At 52.7% G+C, this 18,329-nt stretch overlaps 1 protein-coding gene across 5 annotated transcripts in view; it reads left to right on the top strand.

Moving 5' to 3' along the window:
• Positions 1 to 18,329, top strand: part of PALD1 (phosphatase domain containing paladin 1) — a 110,261-nt gene that overhangs the window by 9,674 nt on the left and 82,258 nt on the right. For 2 of the 5 annotated variants that reach the window (XM_061181311.1, XM_061181262.1), the window contains exon 1: positions 11,085 to 11,351. The exons of 1 other annotated variant lie outside the window; for it this stretch is intronic. The gene's annotated coding sequence lies outside the window, so the exon portion shown is untranslated. Of the gene's footprint in view, positions 1 to 10,925; positions 10,952 to 11,084; positions 11,352 to 11,505; positions 11,563 to 18,329 lie in introns of those variants that run through there. 2 more of the 5 variants (XM_061181270.1, XM_061181290.1) reach the window with 2 other exon arrangements.

Below are 18,329 nucleotides of genomic sequence, written 5' to 3'. Positions count from 1 at the left end.
CCACCCAGGGGGCTTTCCCAGGCTCCAGCCCTGGAGATTCTGGCTTAGGAGGGCTGGAGTGGAGCCTGGGAATCTGTGGTCGAATCCCTCCTGCTGGTGATTCAAATGCACACATAGGCCAGCTGGGAACAGTTGTCCAGTCCCGGCCCCAGGTTTACCCCTGACTGCCAGGACAGTGAATGCCTGTCTCAGACGGCCTGCGGTGGGGGTGGGGGGGCGCCTGGAGAGGCCTTCCAAGCCAGCAGGTCTTTAGTGGCCTCCAGTTTATGTGAATGTGCCTGGCGTGCCATTATGCTTCTGAGTTTGTTTTGGAAAGGAAGGGACTCTAATGAGCTGGGCTGTTTCTCTGTGGCTTTGAGCTGCTTCTGCCCATGGCTGCGTGCCTCCAAGACAACAAAGGGAATGGGGGGTGGTGTCTGTCCCTTCTGAGAAGCCTAGCTCTAGGCCATTAGGACAAAGAAGGAGGCTGGGTCAGGAGTGAGTTCCTCGTCTCTGGGAACAGTCAAGCAGAGGCAGGGACCACTACCCCTCAGAGATTTCATACAGGGAATCCCTCTAGGTCTGCCAGGGTACTCTGTCTGGCCTCTTAGACTTCATTTCTTTAAGATATGTTTACTGCATCCATCATATTCTGATGGAGGTTGGGGTGAAATTGTGTAATGTCTGTGGGTTGCTTTAAAATACTCCAGAAAGAAAACCAAAAGAGAAAAAAAGATAACAGTAGATGAAGCAAGAGTGGCAAAATCTTGATAATTGTCATATCTGATAATGGGTATATAGCGTCGATTATGCTATTCTCTACTTTTGTGCATATATAAAATGTTCAAAATAAAAATTAAAAATGACAGTTATTAGGAAATTCCCTGGCGGTCCAGTGCTTAGGACTCTTCGCTCTCACTGCCAAGGGCCAGGGTTCAATCCCTGGTCGGGTAACTAAGATCCCACATGCCTCATGGCATGGCCAAAAAAAAAAAAAAAAGACAGTTATTCGAATATATCATAGATGCGTAGGGTAAAAAAAGCCAACTGTACAAAAGGATAGTGAGTGGAAGGCAAGCCCAATTCCCCTCCCCAAGCTTCCTGCTTCCTCTCCCCAGGCCTCATTTATCCTCTGAGGGCTAAGCCCTCTTCCCAGCATCTTCTGTAGCCTTCCAGAGACTGACCCTGTGTATACAAGCCTATCAGTTGATTATTATTATTTAAAAATAGATAACACATCCACATGGAACAAAATTCAAATGCACAAGAAGGTATGCAGTGAGAAGTTTCCATCCAGCCACCCAGTTCCCTGGAGGCAACTAAAATCACTGGTTTCTTACCTGTTCTTCAGAGACATTTAATGTACAGTTTACCCTTGAACATCGCGGGGGTTAGGGGTGCCCACCTCCGTGCAGTCAAAAATCCACGTGTAATTTAATTTATAGCTGGCCTCTGGCGGTATCTCCCGTTCTGCATCCCCAGATTCAACCAACCGTGAATCTTGTAGTATTGTAGTAAAAAAATTGCGTATAAGTCACCCCCTGCAGTTCAAACCTGTGTTATTCTAGGGTCAACTGTATTCTGTGTATGTACGTATATATAAGCAACCCTCCATATCCAGTTTCCACCTCAGCTGATACCCACTGTACGTACAGCTGATACAGCTGTACTACTATATAAGGGACTTGAGCATCTGCAGATTTTGGTATCCATGGCGTCCTGGAACCAATCCCCCAGTGGATATTGAGGGACTATATCTATACAGCTCCTACAGTGCTAGAATATTAGAGACCTGTCCTGCAATTTCCTCTCCTCCCTCCCCCCTTCCCTCCTTCTTTTTTACCTCAGCTGCAGTTGAGTAAATAATTTTCCTCAATCATCATCAATATATGTGAGGCCTTTCTCTTGCATTGTTCTCTTTGTTTCATTTCCCCTTCATTGCATTCCTTTTTCTCATAGGCACCCATGGTAGTGTGTTTGATCAGTGTTCTTGCATAGCGCACATATCCTCATTTTTAAAAACTATGGTTATTTTTCTGGGTATGAGTGTTGTTACTTTACATCAATGGCATTGTATGGCTAATCCAGCTCTATTATTTTATCACAGGATACTGTGTTTGCAAGCTCGCTCCACATCTTTGCACGTGCACCTGGATTGTTGGGTGTACCTGTTGGATGGGATTCTGTGGCTGGAATCCATGTGACTTATCTATTCCGCTAGAGACAGATGCCAACGCTGGCTCCAGTGCCCACTGTCACAGACTACACTGCCCTGACCGTCTCTGTCCATGTCCACTCCTGGACTTTGCTCCCAGCTCTAGACATCATTTTCCATCAGCCCACATACATCTGCCTCGTGTTTTAAAATAGCTGCATGGCATTTCCAGTTTCTAGATGTTCCAGAGTTTATCTAGCCAATCATCTCTCTGTCCACAGACTTTTCGGCTGTTTACAGTCTTTCACCATCGCAAACAAGGCATAACCTTGCACAGTTGTCAATCTGTCCGTGTGCAGGCACATCTCTAGGCTAAATTCCTAGAAATGGAATTGCTGAGGGGAAGAGTCTGCATTTGTCATGTGGATAGATACTGTCAAAAAGTGTGAGACCGTCCCTTTCCTTTCCCTCTTCCTTTTTTTTTCCTATCCCTCTTCTGTCACTAAGGTTCTTTGAGGCTCAGAGAGGTGGGTGACCTGGCTGGGATAACACAGCCAGTGAGTTTTGGCACCGAGACTAGACCTCAGGAGGCTGAGCCTGGGCCAGTGATCTTTCCAAGGCACTTCGTTGGCTCCTATGTGTCCCAAACTTTGGGGAGTCTGGGATCTTCCCTGTAAGTCTGGGAGGTCTTGGCCTCTGCTGGAATGTTTCTGGTAAGCAAGCACTCCTCGCTGCCCACCCCTCTGGTGAGGGGTCAGCCCAGGAGCTCTGTTCCTGGGGACCAGGAACTTGCCATCTGAAGGCCTTGGGAAGGCGCTATCAGGCCTCTGTAGCTCCCTTGACCCCCACCCCACCCCCTTTTCCCTTGCAGCATCTTCATAAATGGCTCTGTCAGAGTGAGACATCCTTGGGCGCCTGAGTAGTGTTGCTTGGATACAACTGGGCAACAGATCTGGGTTATTTAAGGGAGAAGGATAGTGGGAGGGAAGGGGTGACAGCCTATTTATTCAGGGATGGATGGTCTTCCTGCTGCAGGGCTTGGCAGACCCCCTCTCAACACCCCCCATCCCACCCCGCCTCATTATTTTCAGTGTCCAGGGCCTGGGGTTCTGCAGTGAGACCCAGCGGAAGGCCACTTGGAGATCCTTTCTCATAGCAGTGGGGGCAGGGGATTCTCTGCACGTTATGAGAGGGGAGGGAGAGGAGGGAGGAGGTGAGGGCAGACGGAGACCCCTAGGAGGGGATCTTCTGATGATGCTAGCAGCCACAACTACTATTATGTTATTGAGCGTCTTCTTGGACAGCTATTTGTTAAGGGCTTTAAATTTGTTAGTTCATTTAATCTCAAAATCCTGTCGAAGTATGTGTGACTGTCCTCATTTTATAAGCACTTTTTAAAAATTTAATTTTATTTATTTTTTGGCCAGGCTGCGTGGCATGCGGGATCTTAGTTCCCAGACTAGGGATCGAACCCATGCCCCTTGCAGTGGAAGCACAGCGTCTCAACCACTGGACTGCCAGGGAGGTCCCAATCCTCATTTTATAGATGCGGAAACAGAGGCTCAGAGAAGCTCAGAAACTTGCCTGAGGTCACGTAGCTAAGAAGTGGCAGAAACTGAATTCAGACTCAGGTCTCTCTGATGCCAAAGCCGAAACAAATTAGTGTACATCACTGAGCTGGTAGGGCCCTCACAGGACATCCACTTCCACTCTGAGCTGACCTGGGAGGTGGTGCTGGTGTCCTCATCACAGCCCTCCCAGCACCCTGGTCCCCACTCCACCCTGCAGGAAACACATCTCTCTGAAAATTTACTGCTCTGCCTGCCTCACAGGTCTGGAAGAACCTAGGGCAGGGTGGGGTCTGCACCCTGAGACCAGGGTCAGGCACATAGTAGGTACTTAATGTTGCTGCTTGGAGTTTAGATGCTTGAGCAGCTCACCTGAGACAGGGATCCTCACTCACTTCCCGACAGCCCTGCAGGGACCAGAAGACAGTGTCCTGCCTCTGAGCCTTCTCTGCTCCAATTGAACAGACCCAGACCCTTCAGCATTTCCTGGGGCTGGGCTCCAGATCTCCACCTTCTTGCTATCTTGCTGGGAGTCAGCACCCATGTTCCCGGGCAGGTGTCGTCTGATCAGCGGGAGTCCACAGAGGCACAGGTGGGGTGCTGAAGGCTGCTGGTATCTGTCCCTGTGCAGCTCAGGACACCCACCAGAAGGAACTTAAGTCTTCAGTGGCCCAGCTCTTAGAGAGGACTGGTCAAACTGGGCTGGGCTGAATTGTAGGGTGGGGTGGGAGTAGGGAGCTGTGGCTTGGGAAATGGGGAGAGACATGCCAGGTGAGCTGTGCAGAGGAAGAAGCCAATACGTGCGTGGGTCCTGGGCTTGTGCTGTAATCAGCGTGTCCCCTCATCATCCTCTGAACCCCAGTACAACCTTACACTTTGCGGAACTTTATCACAACCTGCCTTCAGTCACGCTTATCCATCGAATAGCGATGACGGTAAAGGCCACTCTGTGCTACATACTTTGAAGTCATCACCCCATTTAAGTCCCACAACCACCAGCTCAGGTAAGTGAGGTAAGTGTCATGAGTTACCTGAGGCTCAGAGACCTCCACTGTTTCTAAAGTAGCCCCACTTTTCTTTACCATTCTATTATTTTCTTCATTGCATGAATCACTCAGGAATGATGTTGCCTCTGTTATTATTTACTTGTTTATTGTATCCTTTGCCCCACCCTACTAATATGTCAGCCCCATAAAGGGACATTGCCCCATGAGGGAACTTGTCTGCCTCATTCACTGCTCAAGGCCTAGAACAGGGCTTGGAAGATAGAAGGGGCTCTGTAAATGTTTGTTGATTGACTGACTGACAATGAATGAATGAAATATCTGTTGACTGAATGAACCAGGATTCCTTCTCCCTTTTCTCTCTTCTTCTTCTGATGGAGGGCTCTCCTTGTAGTACTTGAGGAATGTTCTGGAGATAGAATCACCCTCCTCCCACATGTCCTGGGCACTCTTCAGTCAGGCATTGAGAAGTGCTGGGGGACGGGTAGGGGGGAGGTCCCCTTGCCCTCGGGGACCTCATTGTTCTTCAAGGCATTTTCAAACTGCAGGTCACAGGTAAAATCAGTTTTGTGCACTGCAGTCAGTAAAAACAAAAAGAAATAGGATAGGGGCTTCCCTGGTAGTGCAGTGGTTAAGAATCCGCCCGCCAATGCAGGGGACATGGGTTCGAGCCCTGGTCCGGGAAGATTCCACATGCCGCAGAGCAACTAAGCCCGTGTGCCACAACTACTGAGGCTGTGCACCTAGAGCCCGTGCTCCACAACAAGAGAAGCCACCACGATGAGAAGCCCGCACACCGCAACAAAGAGTAGGCACCGCAACTAGAGAAAGCCCACGCGCAGCAACGAAGACCCAACACAGCCAAAAGAATAAAAATTAAAAATATATAAAAATAAATAAATTTTTTTTAAAAAAAGAAAGAAGTAGGATAGGATAGATTAGAAAGTATCAGAGTGCATCACATGCAGTAAGGCTAAGCATTTTTTTTGTTTGTTTTGGTATATTTATGTCTCTATGTAGCTGGTGGTCCCAAGGTAAAAAAAAAAAAAAAAAATATATATATATATATATATATATAATATAGTTGATTTACAATATTGTGTTAGTTTCAGGCCATGATAATATTGTGTTAATACAGCCAAGTGATTCAGCTAATATATATTTTGCAGATTCTATTCCATTGTAGGTTATAAGATGTTGAATATAGTTCTCTGTGCTATGCAGTAAATCCTTATTGCTTATCTATTTTACGTATAGTAGTTTGAATCTGTTAAACCCATGTTCTTGATTTGTCCCTCCCTCCCTCCCCCTTTGGTAACCATAAGTTTGTTTTCTATGTCTGTGATTCTGTTTCTGTTTTGTATATAGATTCATTTGAATCCTATTTCAGATTCCACATATACGAGATATCATACAGTATTTGTCTTTCTCTGTCTGACTTCACTAAGTATAATATTCTCTAGGTCCATTCATGTTGCTGCAAGTGGCAATATTTCTTTTTTTATGGCTGAGTAATATTCCATTGTATAAATATACCACATCTTCTTAAGCCAAATGTCTGTTGATAGGCACTTTGGTTGTTTCCATGTCTTGGCTATTGTAAATAGTGCTGTTGTGCACATTGGGGTGTATGTATCTTTTTGAATCAGAGTTTTCGTTTTTCCGGATATATACCCTAAAATGTATTCCTTTTTTTTTTAATATTTAGTTATGGGACTTCCCTGGTGGCGCAGTGGTTAAGAATCCGCCTGCCAACGCAGGGGACGTGGGTCTGATCCCTGGTCTGGGAAGATGCCACATGCCGTGGAGCAGCTAAGCCCACGCGCCACTACTGAGCCTGTGCTCTAGAGCCTGCGAGCCACAACTACTGAGCCCACGTGCTGCAACTACTGAAGCCTGAGTGCCTAGAGCCTGTGCTCCACAACAAGAGAAGCCACCACAACGAGAGGCCCGTGCATGCCGCAACTAGAGAAAAATCCCACGCGCAGCAACGAAGACACAACTCAGCCAAAAAATAAATACATAAATAAATAAATTTAAAAAATTACTAAAAAAATTATTTATTTGGTTGCATGGGGTCTCTGTCGCAGCAGGCGTGTTCCTTAGTTGCAGCTTGTGGGCTCCTTAGTTGCAGCCTGTGAGCTCCTTAGTTGTGGCATGCAAACTCTTAGTTGTGGCATGCATGTGGGATCTAGTTCCCCGACCAGGGATCGAACCCGGGCCCTCGGCATTGGAAGCGTGGAGTCTTATCCCCTGCACCACCAGGGAAGTTCCTAAAATGTATTTCTTACTTTGAGTTTCGTCAAAAAAGTTTGAACCTAGTGTGTGAATTTGGGAGGTGGGAGATGCTATTCTTGGACCTAGACCCAAAGGAGGGCCAACCAATGAAATTAATAATCCAGCTGATAATTATAATGTCAATTATTGAACATGTATTCTGTGCCAGGCAGGAGTGCTCAAGTACTAGGGCCCTGCACAGAGGTGAGGGGGAAGGAGTCCAGGGCAGACAGAGATCCTTTGAGCAGGGAAGACTGCCTGGAGGCAGTGGAACCTGAACTGAACTCAGCCTCGAAGAACCCCTCTGCCCTGGCAGGTTCAGAGCTGGGTGAGGGTGTGAGCTCAGGTGGCAATAATAGTAACAATAACAATAGCTTCGGTCAGTGAGCTCTGGCCAAGTGCCAGGCACTCCTTTAATCCTCCAGACATTTCCTGGAGGCATAAACTGCTCTTCGTACCAGTTTACAAATGAGGAAAAAAAGACTTGGAGAAATGTGGTGACTTTTAGGGTAAGGGTCACATAGTGGTAAAATTGCTGAGGTTAGATCCAGGGCAAATTGGCCCTACTCAGAGCCCGTGTCTTTCAGCCCTGGACTGCACACAGCAAGGCCCGAACAAGCAAGGGCTGCTGGATCCTGGTGGTGGGGCGGTGGGCCTGGAGGGGCAGACAGCCAGAGCAGGACCCTGAGGCAGCTGGGGCAAGTGGGGACGGGTCTGTGTTGGGCCTCAGAGACCACCTGGCTCACAGGGAAGACTGCAGGCTCCAAGACGCCCACCATGGAGGGCCCACGTGGGTCCCAGTCTTGGCAATAACGTGGCCACAGGGAGCAGCGCCAGATTGGCTTCCTGCCCTGATATTGTCTATTCCTCGGGCCCAGTGTCCCCCAGCCTGTGGTGGGCTTGGCGTGCAACGAGGAGCAGAGAAGAGCAGTAGAGCCTGTTTCTCATCTTTTGTCAAGTCTCATCTTTGTTGGTTTGAACCCAGCTCCTCTGCCTTCCGGCGAGTCGTTTCTACCTGTCAGGAAATAATTCTTGGCCTGAGCGTTCCCATGAGGGAACCGGGGGTTCGCACAGCTTATGGTTCTTCTCAGGGATTGAACTTGGGACTTGCTTGCCTGGGCAGAGGGGGCTGTGGATGGCCACTGGCGATTCTCTTGGAAGCGTGAGTAATGGGGTGGTTCACTACCCTTTGCAGTAGCGGCTCGCCTGGTTTTGGACGGTGGTGGGTTAGTTTGTGTGTGTGCTACACATGCCCACATACACATGCTCACTCCTACAACCACACTCACACCCACTAGACACTCGCACAAACATGCACACTCTCGTTCACATCTCTGCAAACATACATGAGCAACACGAGCACATATGTGTACACACACGTGTTCACACACGAGCACACAGTTGTACTGCAGGGCTACCCGCGGGGCCCTGGCATTCATTAGATGATAAGGTGGCGTCTCGGGTGCTTGTGCATCTGGGATGTGGGGTGGTGGCGGTAGTTCTGGTGGAGGTGCTGGGTCAGTAGGGGTGGGTCCTGAGCCCTCTAGTTTCTGAGATCCTGTTCGGGGACCACTGATCCTTTCTCAGTGGACTTTTGGGCTTCTGCTCTGAGCTTACAGACTTCTTGGGGAGCTTCTGCGGCAGTTTGCGCTGAGAGAGTTGGCCCAATTGATTCTTCCGTTCTACCTGGGGTTGGAGAGAGAGGGCAGAGTGCCTTCTTTGGGGTATACCTAGGGCTGCTGTGTCCCTTCCTTCGTCTCTTCCTCAACATTCAGTCCCCTTCCCCCTTCCAGGCCCCTGGGTCCGGTGGGGGGCAGGATCTGGTCCTGCAGGCTTTCTTGTGGTGGGGGGAACCCCCAGCATTTGCTGCTCTGAGCAAGGACTTGGCAGAACCTCAGGGGCTGGGGGCGGGCTAGTGAGGCTGGACGCTGTGATCTGGATGCCATCTGTACCCTGTCTCTGAGATACCTCTAAACCCCCAGCCCTCTACTTCTGCGGTCTACCAGCTGAGCCCCGAGGCTGTCGGAGCCAGAAGGGCAGTGATTCTGGTTCTTCTGGGGACATCTCTGCCCGGGCTTTTCTCCTTGATTCAACAAGAACACCTACTGTGTGCATGGTGAACACGAATGAATGAATGAATGACCAATGTGCCAGACACTGTGCTGGGGACCAAAAGACAGGTCAGACACGGACTTTTGTCCTCCAGGAGCTCAGTCTAGAGAGGCAGCCAGCCACAGATCCCAGGGAGGAAGAGTAGTGTGTGTGTGCATGTGTCTATGTGTGCATGTTTGTATATGTGTATATGTGTGTGCTCGAGCACAGTCTTAGTGGACATACGTACCCCTACCTTAGTCCTGGCTGCAAGGGGGCATTTTCCTGGATAATGCAGGTTTATGAGGATGCATTATCAGCATCCTCAGTACGGCAGGGGCTTCAGTTGGGGAATCTGAAACGGGGTGGGGTGGTTTATGAGGTTGTACAAAGAGGAGGAAGGAAGGGAGCAGTGCCCAAAGATGGTGCCTACAATGTGCCACATGCCACGCCAAGGCATCACATGCCCTAGCTTCCTGGCTTGTCAACACCTCTTTGAAAGAGGACAGGCCACATTCTGGCTGAGGCACTTGAAGATCAGACAGGTTATGTCACAAACCACACAGGCAGTAAACTATGAGCCAACTTGAGCCTAGCTCTACTGGTCTCTGAAGGTCAGGTCTGCTTCCCAAGGCCACTCCTGGGTCTTCTCCGCTCCTCTCCTCCTCGCACATCTTGGTTGTTACAGGAGGAGGCCTGGAGCTGAGGGCGAGTGTTCCCTGCGCCTCAGTTTCCTCATCCACTAAAAGAGGGATAATAAAAGTAGTTATCTCATAGAATCATCCAGTGAAGCTACTTGAGACCTGGGTGCTGGAGACTTGGTAAGAGCACCACAAATAACAGCCATTCCGCTTGTCTTTATTTGTTCTTAGGGCTCCCATGGACTGCAGGGCCTGCCTGCCCCTCTCCTAGCCCAGTGCCTCTGGCCTGACTTTGGAGAGAGGTGAGGCCTGTGCTGCCTTCATCCTGGGGAAACTCGGACTTCACCGACTCCTGCTGCAGCCCTGATTGTGGGTGAGGCAGGTAGTGACAGGTGAGGAAGACCGATTTCCCCAGTGTGGAGCAGAGTGAAGGAAGAAGTGACTCACCAACCACGACAAAGCCCATCTCCCCCGGAGGAAACAGTGGCGAGAGAGGAATGCCCTTGGGTGACTTTGGGGGCACGCGCCAGCGGAGGGCTGGCATGGGCTGCTGGGGCGTCGTCAGGGTGCGCCTGGCTGGGCTGCCGAGCCCTGTCAGTGGGAGGCGGGGATAGGCCCCCCTGGGGGTGGGGATTGTACGTATCACTGCAGGGAGCCATGGGGTGGGGGCAGAGGGACCCCTCCCCTTCCAAAGTTTCTGCCCCATTCTTCCCTTTTCGCCTCCGGGGACTGAGGGTGTCTAGGGCTTGGGAGAAGCCCACGATTGAGTGGACAGTCTGCTTTTTAAGGGCTCAACCGTTGACTCCTGTGGTGGCTGAGGTCCAGAGAGGGCAATCGCCTAGCTCAGGTTGCACAGCACAGCGAGGATTCTTCCGGTGCCCAGCTGCTTGTCTCGGTCCCGCCGAGGCTTGGCCTGGGTTTAAAAAGCAGAGAGCGGCGAGGGCCAGCCGATTTCCCGGGGATCTGGAGTCTGGGAGGGGGTGTGGCGCCGAGAGCTTTTGCTTCTTTCTCCTGCCAGGGAGGCTGGATGTAGGGTTTGGGCTTCTTCCAGAACTAGCCGAACTAATGACAAGGGAAGAGGAGCTGGCTTCCCAGGCCATCTCCCCCGTCCCAAACTTTTCCTCCCAGGCGGAGGGTGGATGGGCGAAGGGAGGAAGCGGGGCGGGAAAGGTGGGGCCAGCCGTTCCTCCCCGCCAGGCTGCCGAGGCTCTGGAATGCCAATCTGGACGCTGCTTGGTGAGTGTGTCTTTAAATCCGAGACCCCCGCCCTCTTGGCGGCTGGGGCCGGGGCTCGGGCTGGCCGGGCGGCGGCGGGCTCGGTGATTGGCGGCCTGGCCGGATCCGCCCCTCGGCTTGGGGGTCGTGGGGCGCGGGGAGCGGAGCGGCCCGCTCGGTCTGGGGCGGGCAGCTCCCTTCGCCGGCGAGCGCGGGCTCCTTCTCTCGTGGCCTCGCCTCGTCGCGCCCGGCCTGCCAGCCTCCGGAACCGCCTCTGCCCACGGATGGGCTGGGGAAGTTGGGAGGAGCGAGCCGGAGCCCGCGCCGGGCGCGACCCGCCGCTGCCTGACTCGGCGCCCGCCGTTCGGGCGCAGCGCTCCAGCCGCAGGAGCGCGGATGCCCCGGAGCCGCGGGCTGGCAGGTACCGATGCGTCCGGACCCGGGCTGGCGAGGGAGGGCTGATTCAGGAGTTCTCTGGGCACTCCCGGGCCGGGGCTGCTCCGACCACCCACTCCCCATCCCCCAGATCGCACGCCTCCCTGGGCTCCGCGGAGAAGAGAGGTCCTGGGCCCCCACCCAAACCCGCGCGGGATCGTTGCCTGGGAGAGAAGCGGAACCTCACATATTAAACAGTGAGGAGTTATTGAGTCGTTCTGTCTGTCCGGCTCTGGGCTACCGACTTCCTTGAGGAGGTTTCCCTCGGACTGGGGTAGATGTGGGCTGGCGACACCTCCACTCGTAATGGCTAGGCCTGGGGCAAGGCCCAAGAGCTGGGCTTCCTGTGCAGCTGCGGCGAGGCAGGACGCTTCATGATCCACACTTGGGGTCCCTGGGCTCATCTTTAGGGGCTTGAGGCCCATGGCACCGGGGAGAGTCCAGAGAACCCAGTGGGTGCAAGCTTTGATGCTGGGCCCCATCTGGTCCTTTCCTTCTGTAGGCCTGGGACTCCGAGGGGAGCCCCCTTTTCATCTTCAGAGGTTTTTCCTGAAGGGGCAAGAGGCCTGTCAGAAAGCAGAGTGCAGTGTGCGGGAGACTGTTGCCTTGGACTTTCGAAAGTGGCCAGGGTGGTTGGAACGTGTTCTTATCTCTTGGGGAGTCAGAAATGGAAGAAAAGCTCCCTGACTTCAGGAAGCTTCCCAGCTTCCCTACTCTCTCGACCAGAATTCCAGGCATCGACTCCTTGGCTTCCTGCAGAGCAACCTGGACCCGTGACTGAGCATTTCTTAAACGCCAGGGAGGGTGGGAGTGGTGGAAGGTGTTGGAGGGTTCTCCCCTTAGGTGGCTCAGCCCCACAGGGGGAGACAAGACATAAACACAAAGAAAGTTCGCTAATACAGGGTTTCCATCCCAGTCCCGGACTAATTATAATACTAGTGGAAATACCAAGAGCATACACATGATTTATTGCTGAGTGACACGGTCTGCAGTTGCTAGGGGAGCTGGGATGCAGTTCTCAGGCAGCCGTGCAAATACGTTTAAAATGTTGTGCCTCCATACCCATCCTTTGTGATTACCGTGCTAGTGGTTAGGCCCTCTCACCACGTCCACGGATAGGGAGCAGCTGGAGTGTGCCCCAGCCCCACTCCCAGGTGTTTTTTGTTTTTATGTTTTCCTGCTGGTGGATTTCTGAAGAAGCACATTAGGTTTCTGGGGTCAGGCTGCCCATAGGACTCTCCCAGCCTCCCTGGGGCTCTTGAGGTTTAGGGTCTAGATCCAGCCTTACAGGAGGAAGTCCTCTCTTCCTTTCGGAAGAGCCTCTATCGCTGGGGGCTGGGGATGAGTTTGTCAGGCTGGAGGCCCTGAGCCAGACACCGTTTCCTGTGAGTGCAGACAGACAATCTTCCCCTCGCTGGCCATCGGGGGTGGGAGTTGGGGTGTTGGAGGTGGGCAGGCCTGGCAGGGCTGGCTTGAGGTGAGTGGTACCTGGGGCATCCTGACCTCACCTCTGAGGTTCTGCTTTGTCTAGGGCTCTGCCCTCTCCCACATCATCCCTGGCAAGTTTCTGTTTTCTGGAACACTTTGCAGAGGTGGCAGTGTGCTCGTGCCTGTGGCCTTGGGAGCTGTTCTGGGGGTGGGAGTTGCTGAACTCACCCTTTAGCCCTTGGCTGGCACTGTGAGTACTTGGGTGAACACACCCACCTGCCTCCAAACAGGTGGCACACACAGGGTCACCCGGGCACAGGTGGGGAATGCTGGCATGGGAAGAGATGTGCGCGCGTGCTCAGGTTTATAACTGTGTGGGCAAGGGCAGTGAGGAACTGGATACAGATGGACACGAAAGCAATGGAGGTGGGCAAGCAACCCAAGGCACAGACACGTGCAGGGGCAGACAGTGTGAACACACAAGTGTGGACCACGCACAGGCCGCAGATACTCTATAGATGGACCTACGCTATCATGGAGATTTGGCTGATAGAAGTGGACAGACATATGGGTGGGCTCACGGATGCACAGACAGGGATGTGAGCTGACATTCACCAACGTGAGACATGGAGCCACATGGACGTGCCTTGAATCCTGGGCAGACATGGAGTTGGCTCTGGGCACCTGGGACACAGACAACACAGACACTTACACCTGCTGAGTCTTCCGGCAGCAGAGGGCAGAACACAGTCGGAGGTAGGTACCAAGATATAGTCTGAGGCAAGTGCTGCTCAGTTATCCCTGTGACTCTGTGTGGCAGCAGTGCCTGAAAGCTGACCTGTTTGGGGTGGAGGTGGTACAGGTGCTGTGTGGTGTGGCTTCATTTCTGGACTCCCGCTTTGGAGTTTGAAGACCCCAAAGGGCTCAGTATCCTCTGTTTCACCCTGAGAGTTCTTTGACCTCCCTACTCCCTAAGTTACAGGGCTGGGTGCATGCCTTAAACACCATCAGGGACTCCTTGAACTTTGAGGCTCGTCTCCCCTGGGTCTCCAGAGCTTCCCGAAGTGAGGTCGTGTGGTCAGGGTAGGGGAGGTACCTGGCTGGGGACTCTCCTTCTGAGCCCAAGCCTGAGGGTTTTTGGCAGGGAAGGGACAATCCCTGGGGAAGAGAAAGAGTAGACATGCAGTTGGGTCTTTGATGAGACCTTTGCTTTCTGGTATGGATGGACTGCCCCTCCCCCAAACTCTTGGACAGGGAAGGCCCGCCTGCCCCCAATCTGGCTATGGCTCAACCTGGAGATTGGGAGATACAGCTCGACACTAACTCACCGTGTTACCTGGGCAAGTTACTTAATGTCTTAACTAACTCTTTAATGTCTTAACTAAATCTTTAAAGTGAAACGCCTCATCTTTAAAATGGTGCCAGTAACCCCTCGCCCTTGGGGCGTGGCGAGGGTTAAATGTGAGATAATCAGTGGAAAATGTGTGGCCCAGGGTCTGGCACAGAGCGAGCACTGTCAGTGGGGCCTTGGTGACCAGCCTTCCCCTGTGGCCAGGACTCTCCAGAGCTGCTTCAGCAGCCAGGTGCCTGGCCCTGGGAAGGCTAGCAGGCCAGGCACCTCTGGGTTGAAAGATGGAGGGCTTTGTCCTCACCTCCTGCCCACCAGTCGCTCCTTAGCCCTGTGGGACCTCTGCACACCTGCAGGCAGGGTGTATGAAGCTTGGGCCTGCCTCCTGCTGGGCCTCTGGGAGGGGAGCCAGTGGTTTGCTAAGAATAGCCCCAAATTATGGCTCTGCCTCCCAGCGGGCAGCCGTGCATCTTCCCAGCCTGGGCCAGGGGGCTTGCAGATGGGCCTTTTGTGTTTCCTGTAACTGGTACTCAGCACTGGGATGAGCTTGGGAGCAGCAGGCCGGATCTGGGAGGAGGCCCTGCTGTTCTTCCTAGGTGTTTGGCTGGGACCTGGGGAAAGGGAAGGTCCGGGGAGAACTAGCCTTTAAAATCTCTGAGTTCCTCTTCCACTTAGAGCTTGTCCTGACAAGTGACCATCTTCCTACCCCTCAACAGACCTGTAGCGATTAAGAATACCGGGCCCGGAACCAGACCACTGTGGTCTGATTTTCGGCTTTCTCTCTTGCTAGCTGTATGGCACCGGACAACTCACGTAACCTCTCTGTGCCTGATTCCCTTGTGTAACAGGATTAATAATAGTAACTCCCTTATAAGAATGTCACAAGGGTGAAAGGAGGTAGCACATGGAGAGCCCTTGGGGTAGTGTGTGGCTCATAGTAAGTGCTCAGTAAACATTAGATGCTTCTGTTACCGTGGTTCCAGTTAATCTCAGCAGAGGGAGAGACCTGTGAGGCCGCAGAGGCCAGGCTGTTTGCACAGTGCCTCATGGTGGGAAGGCACCAGGGTGGCTTCTTGGTTCCAATTCCTGGCCTTTCCTGCCCCTAGGTTCAGTATGAGGTGCAGGGGACCAAAGGTGAGTGAGACTCAGTCCCTGCCAGATGAGAGAGGCACATGTCTACCTTCTCCCACTGGTACCTTCCCGGGGCCTGTGCCAGCTGTGATTGGAGCCGGAGGGAGGGAAGGGCTTGCCTGGGAACGGGGTGGTGCTTCAGGTGGGCTTTGAAGGATGGCCAAGAGTTTGCAAGGATGAGAAAGGCTTCCCAAGCAGAATAAGCAGCCCATGCAGAGATGTGACAGCTTCGCGTGTTTAGGGAACGTGAGCAGATCCACAGACCTGGGGTGGGACCCACGCTCAGCACTCCTGGCCTGTCAGGAGAGACCTTTCTGCGTCCTGCTGTCCCTCCCACACTGGGCTCAGAGGCAGCCCTGGTGTGCCTCTTAGGACGTAAGCTAGAGGCCCCCCGGAATTCTGGCCTCCCCCTTTCCTTTAAAGAATCACATTCACCGTCCCCCCATTCTCCAGGGGACCTCCCCACCCTCTTATAAATGCCTGCCAGCCCTTCCTGGGACCCCTCATTTTTGAGCTGGGGACTCCAGACTGCTCTCACCCCAGCATCAACATGCCTATTTTTGCTCTTAGCTGAGATGCCTATAGGTTAACAGGTCCCCTTCCTCAGGAGTGAACTGAAGCCTTTGAAACCTCTCCTAAGGAGTGAATGTCTAATAGTAGAATTAGAAGGTGTTTTATTTCCTGTAACTGACATGTGGACTGGCTTTAGCTCTGAAGGGTGCCCCTGCTTGGGCTGGAGCTGGGGCACACTGATGAGGGAGAGACATGGGGCATCTGGGGTTACCTCCATGCCCATGGCAGGCAGTAGGGAGCATCTTGGAACTGGGTGCCGCTCCTGACCCTGCGGGCTCCCAGGGAGCAGGGCTTTCAGAAATTCCAGGAGGAGGGAGGGTGTGGTGCTGGGACAGCTGTGGGTGCACGGCTTGGCTTCCCTCCCTCGCCCATGAGAAACAGCCCCACTGCCAAGAGGCTGCGTCGGGGGCATGTCGGGGGGGAGAGAAGTGAGTGCCCGCAGATGACCTTGGGCTTTGCCAGACTCTGCATCCTGCTGAGTCCCAGGCCCTGCCTATCTGCAGGTGGTGTGTCTTCTGTCCTGGCCCTCCCCAGAGTGGAGGACCGGGACACTGGGCGTTTTTGAAGATTCTGTTTAGAAAGCACAGAGGGGGACTTCTCCCCTTTTCCTTTTCCTTTTCCTGGAACGGCAGACCCCAGGAAGGACTTAACCCCTCTCCTGCCAGTCACAAAGTGGCTGGTGGACGTGTCCACTTTGACTGCTGCCCTCTAGTTACTGAGTCCTTCTCCAGGGTCCTTGACGTTGGTGCTGACCCCTCAACTCCCCAGGGCCCTGACTGGCAGGACCTAGAAGACCTCATCCACCCTGGATCTGATCGGAACCCTCCCTACCCACATCCTTGCTTTAGCCTTAGTTAGACCACCCGCTTGGTGGTGCTCACACCCTGCCCCCATGGCAGCCCTGTCTATTGATGGAGCTCGCAGACTTTGGGAGTCTCCTGCAGGTGCTGCTGTGCTGGCTTGCTCCAAGGCCTGTCGGGAAGCTCTGGTTTTCAAATGCCTCAGAGCCAAGGGCCTCTCTGGAGATCGGGCCCCGGTGCCTCAGAGCCTTCTGGGGAAGTACAGAGCAGGTCCCTCTCTTCTACTGGGTATAGATGCTCTGAACCGGGTCTGAGGCATAGGTGGATAAGCCTGGGACCAGAAGTTGACTGCTTCCTCTGAGCCCAGTTTTCTCATCTGCAAAATGGGCGTAATAAATTTTTACGTCTACTTAAAATTAAAAAAAAAAATTGAGGCGAAATTCACTTGACGTAAAATTGACCATGTTGAAGTACACAGTCGAGTGGCATTGAGTACATTGCAGTGTTGTGGGACCACCACTTCCATCAAGTTCCAAAACATTTTCATCACCCCAAAGGAAGACCCCTTTCTCATTAAGCACTGACTCCAATCCTTCTACCTCACTTAGAAAGGAAGTTTTATTGAGGTACACATACCATAACAGTCACCCAGCCTAGGGGGCAACTGGCTGAGTGTTGGTGAAGGCCATGGGCGTGCAGTCCCACTCCAGTCGAGTGTGCAAATGCTTCCATCACCCAGAAGCTTTCCTGGGGCTCCCCTGCCGTCAGTAGCCACTCCCACGCCTGGTCCCAGGCCGCTTATCTCCTGTCACTCTGGTTTTGCTTTTTTCTAGATTTTTACATAAGTGGACTCAGGTAGATAATAGGTATTTTTTATTTCTGCCTATTCTACTAAGCGTAATGTTCTTGAGTCTCATCCACATTGTCGTGTGTTCCGGGAGTGCCTTCCTTTTTCATCCCAATGTGTGCATGGAGCATAGCTTGCTTACCGAGTTTCCAGTTGATGGATGTCTACCCTGCTTTTGAAAATGTTTTCAGTTAAAACAAAATTAAGTAGTTATCTTTATGAAGGATTCAGGAAGTAGCTTTATAGAGAGAGAGAGAGAGAGAGAGAGTAAAATCTGAAAGCCACTTCCCCCTCCTGACTTCCTCTCTTCCCCCGATATATCCCTCTCAGCAATTTGTGAATATCCCACCGTCTTCTTTTCTGTGCCTCTGTGTGAGTTTGTGTAGTTTTGATTGGGGGATATAGATGGGATGGCACTTGGTCCATGGCTCTGGGGTCCGCTTCTTCACTTAGCCCTCGGTCTTGGGGGTGTTCCCAGCACAGCCATCTGAGTTCTACGTGTTCCCTGGGAGCCAGCCCTGAGCTGAGGGCCTAGAGGTGGGGGCCTGGGCCAGGTGAACAGGAGTCCACTCTCTCCCCCTCCCCCGGCTCTGAGCTGGGGCTCAGTGAACCTTTGGGGAGACAGAAGAAGGCTTCCTGGAGGTGGTCAATTCCAAGAGGTTTGTGGAGGAGGGAGGCATTGGGACAAAAGGGGTCCGTCTGTCAGGGGTGGACGTGCACTCCTGCTGGCTTCACCAGCGCCTCCCACCCAGCAGCTGCTGGCAGGGGCTTCCTCTTCCTGTCTCTGTAAAGTGCCGCTGGAAGGAATAGGCCCAAGGAGAGGGAGATTTGCTGGGT

This window comes from Eubalaena glacialis, chromosome 1 (assembly GCF_028564815.1).
Source record: "Eubalaena glacialis isolate mEubGla1 chromosome 1, mEubGla1.1.hap2.+ XY, whole genome shotgun sequence".
Classification (NCBI taxonomy): Eukaryota; Metazoa; Chordata; class Mammalia; order Artiodactyla; family Balaenidae; genus Eubalaena; species Eubalaena glacialis.
This window is presented reverse-complemented; position numbering and strand designations above follow the sequence as displayed.